General features: G+C 48.4%; 1 protein-coding gene across 1 annotated transcript in view; it reads right to left on the bottom strand.

Moving 5' to 3' along the window:
- The window catches only part of LOC141122782 (uncharacterized), an 80,441-nt gene that overhangs the window by 28,580 nt on the left and 38,258 nt on the right, over positions 1–13,603 (bottom strand). The gene's annotated exons all lie outside the window — the stretch shown is intronic.

The raw sequence follows: 13,603 nt of genomic DNA, 5'->3' as shown, positions 1-13,603 counted from the left end.
CCAGCAGCTCAGCCCTCCCGTCCAGTCCCCTCACCCAGCAGCTCAGCCCTCCCGTCCAGTCCCCTCACCCAGCAGCTCAGCCCTCCCGTCCAGTCCCCTCACCCAGCAGCTCAGCCCTCCCGTCCAGTCCCCTCACCCAGCAGCTCAGCCCTCCCGTCCAGTCCCCTCACCCAGCAGCTCAGCCCTCCCGTCCAGTTCCCTCACCCAGCAGCTCAGCCCTCCCGTCCAGTCCCCTCACCCAGCAGCTCAGTCCTCCCGTCCAGTCCCCTCACCCAGCAGCTCAGTCCTCCCGTCCAGTCCCCTCACCCAGCAGCTCAGTCCTCCCGTCCAGTCCCCTCACCCAGCAGCTCAGTCCTCCAGTCCAGTCCCCTCACCCAGCAGCTCAGTCCTCCCGTCCAGTCCCCTCACCCAGCAGCTCAGTCCTCCCGTCCAGTCCCCTCACCCAGCAGCTCAGTCCTCCCGTCCAGTCCCCTCACCCAGCAGCTCAGTCCTCCCGTCCAGTCCCCTCACACTGCAGCTCAGTCCTCCCATACAGTCTCACTTTCATCTATTAATATGTACATATAATGTTTTTAAAAAGGAATAAAATAATTTTTTTACTTCAAAAATATAAATCTGCAACAAAGACCAAAATAAGGGAAGAATTTAGTGAAAGAAATGTTGCAGAGGTGGAACGGCAAGGGGTGCGGACAGGGCCCTAATGTGACATATCTAGCTGGAGACCACCCAGATTAATTGATGACAGAGGAGATCGGGGAGGTCAGGGAGAGAATTCCTGCACACGGCTGCCAGGACTGACAGACTTTTCAGACAGAGGTGCCAAAAGCAACAAGACAAATCCCCGGACCATCCTTTGCACCGCTGGGTGCCGAGATCAATTCCTGAATGAAATCTCCCCGCCTTCTCCTTTAATAATTAGAACCATGACTGATGGATATAAGAAGATCAGCCAGAGTTTCACATTCCACGACCGATTTGCAGGGGAGCATTTGGCAGCTTAAAGTATTATCCAAGCCTAAGAACAAAGATGTCCTTTATTGCACTTGGGTAAAGTGGCTGCATTCGTTTTCTCTTTTCAGGCTTCTCTTCCCCTTTATTTTTACATAGTGATCCTGCCAGCAATACACTTCCTGTCCTACGATGACAACGCTCACTATACTGCATCTATGGAGCAGCAGCGTCGTCACCCTACAGAACACATCCCCCTCTCCATATAATATACTGTAGAGATATAGATCTTGTAGTCCTAAACACACCCAAGTAAGAAGCTTCTCTATGCTGGGAAATAGGGGGGTCATATAAGAGGCCTGTTCATCGCGGGGTAAAGGGGGAATGGGGTCACATAATAGACCTCTCCATCAGGGGGGAGGTAGCGTAAAGGACCTCTCCATGGGGGGGGGTTGGGGACACATATAAGAGACCTCTCCATGGGGGGGGGGGGTTGGGGTCACATATAAGAGACCTCTCCATCGGGGGGGGGATTCACGTAAGAGACCTCTGCATGTGAGGGAAGGGGGGGTGACGTAAGAGACCTCTGCATGTGAGTGAAGGGGAGGGTGACGTAAGAGACCTCTCCGGGGGGGGGACCTCTCCATGGGGGGGTGGGATTCACGTAAGAGACCTCTGCATGTGAGGGGGGGGCGTAAGAGACCGCTGCATATGAATGAAGGGGGGTGACATAAGAGACCTCTCCATTGGGGGGGGGTGAAGGTAACGTAAAGGACCTCTCCATTGGGGGGGTTGGGGTGGGGGAGGGATTCACGTAAGAGACCTCTGCATGTGAGGGAAGGGGGGGGGAACGTAAGAGACCTCTCCATTGGGGGGTGGAGGAAACGTAAAGGACCTCTCCATGGGGGGGGGATCATGCAAGAGACCTCTCCATGGGGGGGGGCCATGCAAGAGGCCTCTGCCTTTGTGTGAAGGGGGGGTGAAGTTAGAGACCTCTGCATGTGAAGGAAAGGGGGGGTGACGCAAGAGACCTCTGCATGAGGGGGGAAGGGGTGAAGTAGAAGACCTCCCCATTGGGGGGGGGGGGTTATGTAAAAGCCCTCTCCATGGGGGGGGGGGGTTGACCTAAAAGACCTCTCCATGGAAGGGGGAGTGGTGACATAGGAGAGACCCCTCCATATGGGGCGGGGGGGTTATGTAAAAGCCCTCTCCATGGGGGGGGGGGGGGGGGTTGACCTAAAAGACCTCTCCATGGAAGGGGGAGTGGTGACATAGGAGAGACCCCTCCATATGGAGGGGGGGGGTCATGTAATAGCCCTCTCAATGGGAGGGAGGGGGGGGTTATGTCAATGATTGCTCCCAATATGTTTGCTGCAATTTTCTACATTTACAACATGAAATATCAGAAATATGGCAGTAATATAATGTAAATTGCAATCAAAGGCATAGCGAGCATTCTTCTAATCTCTGCATGGTGGAATGTCCGTATCCCATATACAATGCCGATGTCAGAAGTCCCTGTGTGAGGAATGCAGCTGCACTTTGCCTCCAGGTGACAGGCGGGTGGTGGCACTGCTGATAAGACAGGAATGTCAGGGGTGCAGCTCTCCGCCATTCCAATGTGCAAAACACCAACATGTGTACAACCCCAGCCCAGCCCTGATCCACTACTACCCTTCAACACCAAGTTCCTCCATTTATATAGCTCTGACATATACCGCAGTGCTGTACAGAGAACACTAAGCCAGTCACATCAGTCTCTGTACCAGAGGAGCTTACACTCTAATGGGATCTGGGACCCAGCACTGACACTCAGTGTTTGCCTCGGGGGTATGGAAGGGTCTCTAAGCTCACAGCCTTCAATGATGATCACAGGCTCAGCTCTTTCCTTATTAGTCCACAGCGGGGTCTGTGTGTGACTCACAATTCATAGCTGTGTGCGAAACCCGACAGCTGAGCAGACGTCAGCGATGTACACTACGCAAGTCTGCTCGTCTCCAGAGTATATCATCATTCATCTGTATCCACCACCATCCCCACCCTACACAATATACTATTACTCCCATCATCTCCAGAGTATATCATCATTCATCTGTATCCACCACCATCCACACCCTACACACCATACTATTACTCCCATCATCTCCAGAGTATATCATCATTCATCTGTATCCACCACCATCCCCACCCTACACAATATACTATTACTCCCATCATCTCCTGAGTATATCACCAACCAGCTGTGATATCATTTCCATCTGTATCCACCACCATCCCCACCCTACTACTACTCCCATCATCTCCCGAGTATATCATCACCAACTAGCTGTGATATCATTTCCATCTGTATCCACCACCTTCCCCACCCTACTACTACTCCCATCATCTCCCGAGTATATCATCACCAACCAGCTGTGATATCATTTCCATCTGTATCCACCACCATCCCCACCCTACTACTACTCCCATCATCTCCCGAGTATATCATCACCAACCAGCTGTGATATCATTTCCCTCTCATTCATCTGTATCTACCACCATCCCCACCCTACTCAATACTACTACTCCCATCATCTCCCGAGTGTATCACCAACCAGCTGTGATATCATTTCCCTCTCTCATTCATCTGTATCTACCACCATCCCCACCCTACTCAATACTACTACTCCCATCATCTCCCGAGTGTATCACCAACCAGCTGTGATATCATTTCCCTCTCATTCATCTGTATCCACCACCATTCCCACCCTACACACCATACTACTACTCCTATCATCTCCCGAGTATATCACCAACCAGCTGTGATATCATTTCCATCTGTATCCACCACCTTCCCCACCCTACTACTACTCCCATCATCTCCTGAGTATATCATCACCAACCAGCTGTGATATCATTTCCATCTGTATCCACCACCTTCCCCACCCTACTACTACTCCCATCATCTCCCGAGTATATCATCACCAACCAGCTGTGATATCATTTCCCTCTCATTCATCTGTATCTACCACCATCCCCACCCTACTCACAATACTACTACTCCCATCATCTCCTGAGTGTATCACCAATCAGCTGTGATATCATTTCTATCTCATTCATCTGTATCCACCACCATTCCCACCCTACACACCATACTACCACTCCCATCATCTCCCGAGTATATCACCAACCAGCTGTGATATCATTTCAATCTGTGTCCACCACCATCCCCACCCTACTACTACTCCCATCATCTCTCGAGTATATCACCAACCAGCTGTGATATCATTTCCATCTGTATTCACCACCATACTACTACTCCCATCATCTCCTGAGTATATCATCACCAACCAGCTGTGATATCATTTCCCTCTCATTCATCTGTATCCACCACCATTCCCACCATACTACTACTCCCATCATCTCCCGAGTATATCACCAACCAGCTGTGATATCATTTCCATCTGTATCCACCACTATCCCCACCCTACTACTCCCATCATCTCTCGAGTAGATCATCACCAACCAGCTGTGATATCATTTCCATCTGTATCCACCACCATTCCCACCCTACTACTTCTCCCATCATCTCCTGAGTATATCATCACCAACCAGCTGTGATATCATTTCAATCTGTATCCACCACCATACTACTACTCCCATCATCTCCTGACTATAATCACCAACCAGCTGTGATATCATTTCCATCTCATTCATCTGTATCCACCACCATCTCCACCCTACACACCAGAGGCTTAGCTTGTGGGCCCCCGATGCAAAAGTTGACATGCCCCCCCCTACCACCGTGCGTGCAGATGCATCCACCGCACTCCAAGATAGTCAAAGTGGCTTGAGAGTTTTGCGTTCCCAGAGTTCCTCCCTACATCAGAGGACAGGGATCACCCCTGGCAGGTCATTTGGCAATGTATACAGTCCCCCCCCACCCACTACACAGGGCTGAAATCACATTCCTTTACACACAGTCTGTCAGCCTTCCCAGGGTGTATCTGGCTTTTATATTGCCCTTCTAACCTGTGAAATTCTCAGGTCAGAACGGCAGTGTAGTTGCAGTAGGCAGATACATCCTGTGCAGATCATGGCTGTGTTGTAAAGGAATGCGATTTCAGCCCTGTGGAAGAGGAACAGTATAGAGTGCTGTAATGGGAAAGGAGCTCAGCAACCGGGCATAGCATGCAGGGCGGAGGGGGTGGTCAGGGGGCTTTGGGGGGGGGGGCACAACTTAGATCTGGGGGAGGGGGGGGGGGGGGAAGCCATGTGACACAATCTGGAGCCTGCAGCCCCTCAGGAGGTGTTAAGGGATTTGTTTTAGCAATTTCTGAAGGTTTCTTTGTCAGTGTTGGGGGAAGGTCACCTCCCGAAGGTATGTGCCTTTTCCCCAGTTGTCAGGGAAGTGGGGTAAGTAGACATCCCCGGGTGGGGAGGTACAAAGAATCCCAGCTGGTGACTAGGAGACACTGAGCGGTGTCATACCTCACCAGTAACATTCGTCCCATCGTGGCTACAGGACGGCACTCTCCTCCTCTTAACTCGCTGAGCTCGGTTACCATTCCATGTTGCCAGCACAGACACTTCCCCATCCTGGCTTTTCTCACCCCATGCTCCTCTCCATTCAGGAAATGGCTCACAGCTTCTCCCCAGCCAATGAGAACAGAGGGGTGTGGGCTGTGGAAGGCAAAGTGGAAGCCCAGTATTGGAGCGTGGCTGTGGGGCCCTAGGGCAGATCGGGGCTGGAGTTTGTGGAGGATATAATATGACAGGGAGGCTGCATTGGGCCCCCTGGAGCCAGGGGTCAGGGTTGCGATTGTGACCCCTGCAACCCCCTATGCTACGCCAATGCTACACACCATACCACTACTCCCACCATCTCCCGTGTACATCATCACCAACCAGCAGTGATATCATTTCCATCTCATTCATCTGTATCCCCCACCATCCCCACCCCATACTAGTCCCTTATCGTCTGAGTAGATCCTCCTCAACTAGCTACAATACAACCCCAATTCCATAAAAGTTGGGGCGCTGTGTAAAATCTACACAAAAAACACAGAATGCAACGATTTGCACATTTCAAAACACGGATTTTATTCACAATAGAAAACATATTAAAAGGTTTAAAAATGATAAAAATGGACAATTTTATTGAGATTGATGGCAGCAACACATCTCACAAAAGTTGGGACAGGGCAACAAAAAGCTGACAAAGGAAGAAGAGCTGGAAGAACTAGGTTGGTTGGCAACAGGCCAGTAACATGATTGGGTATAAAAAGAGCATCTTAGAGAGTCAGTGCCTCAGAAGTAAAGATGGGCGGAGTTTCACCAGTCTGTAAAAAGCTGCCTCTTAAAAAATTGTCCAACAATTTCAGAATAATGTTCCTCAATGTAAAATTGTAAAGACTTTAAATCTAATATCTAGTACAGTAACTAATCAAATCAAAAATCAGTCATTTAATCAAAAGAATCTGGAGAAATCTGTGTGGAAGGTGACAAGGCTGAAGCGTTATATTGGATGGTGGTGATCTCTGGGCCCTCAGACGGCACTGAAATAAAAAGCAGATATGATTCTGTGATGGACGTCATTGCATGGGCTCAAGAATACTTCCAGAAACCAATCTCTGTGAAAACAGCTCACCGTGGCATCCAAAAAAATACAAGGTGAAGAAACAAGCCATATCTGAACATGATCCAGAAACGCCACTGTTTTCTCTGGGCCAAAGTGCATTATAAATGGTCTGCTGCAAAGTGAAAAACTGCTCTGTGGTCAGACAAATCCAAATCTGTCAGATTTGTCTGTGGTCAGACAAATCTCATCAGTGCTCAGTTCAAAAGATGGCATCTCTGATGGTAGGGGGTAGGATTGCACCAATACTAGTATCGGTACCGATACCGAGTATTTCCATTATTGGTACTGGTGCAAATGCACCGATACCTGAAACCGATACTTTCAGGCTCCGTTCTTTGAGCTGTCAGTGGGGTCTCCCCTGTTGACAGCTGAAGTGTTAAAGAAGTCCGGTAATTGGACCCGTGAAAAAAAAAAAAAAAAAAGCAGCCGGCAATTGGCGGGGCTAGCGTGACCGTGCCCGCGGGACCGGCGGACTTGATGTCCGCCGTTCTCCAGGCGATCGTGTCACGGAGCCGCAGAATGGGGAAGTGCCTATGCAAACAAGGCATTTCCCCGTCCTGCCTTGTGACATGACAGAGATCTACTGCTCCCTGCCATCGGGTGCAGTGATCGCTGCCATGTGAGTTGAAGCCCATCCCCTCACAGTTAGAATCACTCCCTAGGACACACTTAACCCCTTGCTCGCCCCCTAGTGTTTAACCCCTTCCCTGCCAGTGACATTTACATAGTAATCAGTGCATTTTTATAGCACCGATCGCTGTATAAATGACAATGATCCCAAAATGGTGTCAAAAGTGTCCACCATAATGTCGCAGTCACGATAAAAATCGCAGATCGCCGCCATTACTAGTAAAAAAATAAGGATAAAAATGCCATAAAAAACTGTCCCCTATTTTCTAGACACTATAACTTTTGTGCAAACCAATCAATATGTGCTTATTGCGATTTTTTTTTTTATCAAAAATATGTAGAAGAAGAATACATATTGGCCTAAACGGAGGAAGAAATTTGTTTTTTTATATATTTTTGGGGGATATTTATTATAGCAAAAAGTAAAAAATATTGCTTTTTCTTTTTTTCAAAAAATTGTCGCTCTTCTTTTGTTTATGATGCAAACAATAAAAACCGCAGAGGTGATCAAATACCACCAAAAGAAAGCTCTATTTGTGAGGAAAAAAAGGATGTAAATTTTGCATGGGTGCAACGTCACATGACCGCGCAATTGTCAGTTAAAGCGACGCAGTGCCAAATCTCAAAAAGTGCTCTGGTCAGGAAGGGGGTAAAATCTTCCGGGGCTGAAGTGGTTAAACATTGCTCAGCTGCTGAAACACTAAAATAAAAAGAAACATTCAAATCTGTTTAGGAGTAAATTACACATTGAAAAGGCGGAAAAAAAAATTAAATTAAAAAAAAAGAAGAAGTAAATCGGTACTGGTAAAAAAATTAATAAAAAAGTAATCGGTGCATCCCTAGTATGGGGGTGCATTAGTACGTATATAAAGGGCAGCTTGCATATCTGGAAAGGCTCCACCAATGCTGAAAGATATATCCAGGTTTTAGAGCAACATATGCTCCCATCCAGATGATGTCTTTTTCAGGGAAGGCCTTACATATTTCAGCAGGACAAAGTTAAACTGCATACTCTAACTATGACAACAGCATGGCTTCCTAGTAGGAGAATCCGGAGGCTGAACTGACCTGCCTGCAGTCCAGACCTTTTACCAACTGAAAATATGAAAGATTAGAGAGGAGAAGACCCAGGAATTTTGAATCCTATATCAGTCAAGAACGGGACAACATTCCTCTCCCCCAAACTCCAGGAACTGGTCTCTTAAGTTCTCAGACATTTACAGAGTGTTGGTAAAAGAAGATAGAAGGTCATGCTACACCATGCCAAATATGACCCTGGCCCAACTTCTTTGGAATTGGGTCTGTACTTTGCCAGCTTTTTGTTGCCCTGTTCCAATTATTTTGAGATGTGTTATTTCCATCAATTATAAAATTGCCTTTTTCCCCCCTCTTAAAATGGGTCGATTTTCTCAGTTTAAACATTTGATAAAATATGGGTGTATAGATTTGCAAATCATTGCATTCTGTTTTTATGTAGATTTTACACAGTGCCCCGTTTTTGGAATCGGGGTTGTATTTCCATCTCTTTCATTTGTTTCCACCACCATTCCCACCCGTACACACCACCACCCAATATACACCATACTAGTCCCATGAACTCCTACATATATCATCACCGACCAGCTATTACCGTCTCCTTCCTCCAAATCCACCATCGTCCCCATCTACACCATACTAGTCCCATCATCTCCTACGTATATCATCACCGACCAGCTATTACCCTCTCCTTCTTCCAGATCCACCATCGTCCCCATCTACACACCACCACCCAATATACACCATACTAGTCCCATCATCTCCTACGTATATCATCACCGACTAGCTATTACCCTCTCCTTCTTCCAGATCCACCATCGTCCCCATCTACACACCACCACCCAATATACACCATACTAGTCCCATCATCTCCTACGTATATCATCACCGACCAGCTATCACCCTCTCCTTCTTCCAGATCCACCATCGTCCCCATCTACACACCACCACCCAATATACACCATACTAGTCCCTTCATATCCTACGTATATCATCACCGACCAGCTATTATTACCCTCTCCCTCTTCCAGGTCCACCATTGTCCCCATGCACACACCACCACCCAAATATACACCATACTAGTCCCGTCATCTCCTGAATATACATTCACCGGCCAGCATATTACCTCCTTGTCTCCTTCCCCCTCATGTTCACCATTAATTCAATCTAGGCACCACCACCTAATATACCCTATACTAGTCCCATCTCCTACGTATATCATCACCGACCAGCTATTATTACCGTCTCCTTCCTCCAAATCCACCATCGTCCCCATCTACACACCAACACCCAATATACACCATACTAGTCCCATCATCTCCTACGTATATCATCACCGACCAGCTATTATTACCGTCTCCTTCCTCCAAATCTACCATTGTCCCCATCTACACACCACCACCCAATATACACCATACTAGTCCCATGAACTCCTACGTATATCATCAGCAACCAGCTATTATTACCGCCTCCTTCCTCCAAATCTACCATTGTCCCCATCTACACACCACCACCCAATATACACCATACTAGTCCCATCATCTCCTACGTATATCATCACCGACCAGCTATTACCCTCTCCTTCTTCCAGATCCACCATCATCCCTATCTACACACCACCACCCAATATACACCATACTAGTCCATCTCCTACGTATATCATCACCAACCAGCTATTATTATCCTCTCCTTCCTCCAGATCCACCATCGTCCCCATCTACACACTACCACCTAAAATACACTACAATAATCCAGTCATCTTCTGAATAGAACTTTACCGGCCAGCATATTACCGTCTCCTTCCTTCATATACACCATTATCTCCAATCTAGACACCATAACATTAGTACCTTTATCTCCTGAATATACTGTCACCGGTCAGCATATTAGCGTTTCCTTCCTCCATTCTACAATAGTCCCCATCTACACACCACCACCTAGTATACAGAACGCTAGTTTCTTCATCGGAGTATATCACCACTGACCGGCTATATTACAGTCTACTTCCTCCAAACCCATCACTGTTCCAGTGCTACACATCACTGCCTAATATACACCACACTAGTACAGTATATCATCTGACCATCTATCTATAGATCTATATACACTCACTGGCCACTTTATTAGGTACACCTATTCAATTACTGGGTAAGAAATTGCTAATCAGCCAATCACACGGCAGCAATTCAATGCATTTAGGCATCTAGACGTGGTGGAGAAGACAACTTGCTGAAGTTCAAACCAAGCATCAGAAAGGGGATTGAAGTGACTTTGAACGTGGCATGGTTTTTGGTGCCAGACGGGCTGGTCTGAGTATTTCTGGGATTTTCACACACAACCATCTTTCGGTTTACAGAAAATGGTCTGAAAAAGAGAAAATATTCAGCGAGCGGCAGTTGTGTGGAGAAAAATATCTTGTTGAGGTTAAAGGTCAGAGGAGAATGGGCAGACTGGTTCCAGATGATAGAAAGGCAACAGTAACTCAAATAACCACTCGTTACACCCAAGGTATGCAGAATACCATCTCTGAACACACAACACATCCAATCACGAAGCAAATGGGCTACAGCAGCAGAAGACCACACCAGATGCCACTCCTGTCAGCGAAGAACAGGAAACTAAGGCTACAATTCGCACACTCTCCAACAGAAAATTGGAAAAACGTTGCCTGGTCTGATAGGTCTGGATTTCAGCTGCGACATTCAGATGGTGGGGTCAGAATTTGGTGCATGGATCCATCCTGCCTTGTATCACCGGTTCAGGGTGGTGGTGGTGGTGGTGGTGGTGGTGGTGTAATGGTGTGGGGGATGGGGTATCACCGGTTCAGGCTGGTGGTGGTGGTGGTGGTGTAATGGTGTGGGGGATGGGGTATCACCGGTTCAGGCTGGTGGTGGTGGTGTAATGGTGTGGGGGATGGGGTATCACCAATTCAGGCTGGTGGTGGTGGTGTAATGGTGTGGGGGGATGGGGTATCACCAATTCAGGCTGGTGGTGGTGGTGTAATGGTGTGGGGGGTATTTTCTTGGCACACTTTGGACCCCTTAGTACCAATTGAGCATGGTTTAATCACCACGGCCTACCTGAGTATTGTTGCTGACCATGTCCATCCCTTTATGACTACAGTGTCCCCATCTTCTGATGGCTCCTTCCAGCAGGATAATGCACCATGTCACAAAGCTCCAATCATCTCACCACTGGACAATGAGGTCCCTGTCCTCCACACTCACCACATCTCATCCAATAGAGCGCCTTTGGGATGTGGTGGAACGGGAGATTGGCATCATGAATGCGCAGCCGACAAATCTGCAGCAACTGCGTGATGCCATCAGGTCACTATGGAGCAAAATCTCTGAGGAACGTTTCCAACACCTTGTTGTATCTATGCCACCAAGAATGAAGGCAAAAGGGGTCCAACCCGCTACTAGTAAGGGGGACCTGATAAAGTGGCTGGTGAGCGTCTCTCACTCTCATATTATATTAATATATATATATATATATATATATATATATATATATATATATATATATATATATATATATATATATATATATATATATATATACACACTGAAGCTTTTTGCCTTCACAAATTCTATGCATGAAGGTAAAAAACCTTCAGTGTGCAGCTCCCCCTCTAATACTTTCCTGAGCCAGATCTCGATCCAGCGATGTGCACGAGAGCAGAAGATCTCCCGGGTCTCTGCCTCCTCATTGGCTGGGAAGAGAACCGTGTAAAACATTACAGAGCAGGTAAGTATAATAAGTTTGTTATTATTTTTACTTTTTTTTGGTATTTGAAGCTTTACAAACACTTTGGCGTGTGGTGGAGGATCTCTGCCGTTTTGGAGGTGTGTGATCTACAACGGTAAAGAAAATTACGTGGAAATTGATGGTAAGATGGATGCAGCATGTAATCAGGAAGGGTCCTGGAGAGAAATTTGCATCCATAAGTCCAGAAGCTGAGCATGGGGCACACTTAGATTTTCCACAAACGTGACAACGATCTCAAAACAGAAGGCCGATGCAACCCTTCAGAGGCTGCAGAAGAAACAGCGAAAGTTCTAAAGTGGCCTTCACAATCTCCTGACGTCACCACCACCTTGGGGAGACCTCAAAACACGCAGCTCATGCTAGGCAACCAAAGAATTAGCAGGATTTGGAAAGTTTCCTTACCGAGAACAACAGGCAGCTTTACTACATGAACAAAATAGGAGGCCTCATTGACAACGATCACAAGAAAATGCAAAAGGGGGAAATCATTGGAAGCCTCCAGATGAGGTGGTCCAGCCGTGGTCTATGGAGCGTCCGTTCAGGTCCGCCTAAAAAAACTGACAGGCGGACCTGAACGGATCATCCGTGTGAAAGAGGCCTAAGTCTTGTATACTCCCAACAGCGAGAACTCCCACACCACGGTTCCTGGCTCTGATCCTGTCCACCTAGAAAATTTGTGTACCAGTAATGACCATCCTCCATAAAAAGGTCCCCCTTGTATCTTCCCACCCCTACACATTACTCTATGCTGTATACAGAGAGACCAAGTGACAGAGCAGGGAAATGCAATTTCACTCCAAGTATTTCCAGCCATTGGAGGCGGAGAGGAGTAGTCGGTATCCAGGTTTACATGTCCCCGGGCCTATTCTAGATAATTACTATACATACAGTTCCTCCTGTCTCTAGGAATGGTTTACGTTGACATTTGCCTCCTGGGTGACTCAGGCAGACATATTTATAGCTCTGAGATGACTCCACAGAGACTTCACCCCAAAAGGCGTCCCTAATTAGGGCTGATTCAATAATCTTGGTCTGAAGAACATATGGTAAGGGCCTGTGTCAATGGGCTTTTATTCACTTCAAGCAGGTTTTGCATTCACATATCAGTCTATAGGACTTAAAACCCCTTATAAAAGCAGGCCAACTGTGCGCGCCGGAGGGGGGCCCGCCAACTGTGCGCGCCGGAGGGGGGCCCGCCAACTGTGCGCGCCGGAGGGGGGCCCGCCAACTGTGCGCGCCGGAGGGGGGCCCGCCAACTGTGCGCGCCGGAGGGGGGCCCGCCAACTGTGCGCGCCGGAGGGGGGCCCGCCAACTGTGCGCGCCGGAGGGGGGCCCGCCAACTGTGCGCGCCGGAGGGGGGCCCGCCAACTGTGCGCGCCGGAGGGGGGCCCGCCAACTGTGCGCGCCGGAGGGGGGCCCGCCAACTGTGCGCGCCGGAGGGGGGCCCGCCAACTGTGCGCGCCGGAGGGGGGCCCGCCAACTGTGCGCGCCGGAGGGGGGCCCGCCAACTGTGCGCGCCGGAGGGGGGCCCGCCAACTGTGCGCGCCGGAGGGGGGCCCGCCAACTGTGCGCGCCGGAGGGGGGCCCGCCAACTGTGCG

The sequence above is a fragment of the Aquarana catesbeiana genome, linkage group LG01 (genome assembly GCF_042186555.1).
Source record: "Aquarana catesbeiana isolate 2022-GZ linkage group LG01, ASM4218655v1, whole genome shotgun sequence".
Classification (NCBI taxonomy): domain Eukaryota; kingdom Metazoa; phylum Chordata; class Amphibia; order Anura; family Ranidae; genus Aquarana; species Aquarana catesbeiana.
The sequence above is the reverse complement of the archived record's forward strand: the minus strand, read 5'-3'. Positions and strand labels throughout refer to the sequence as shown.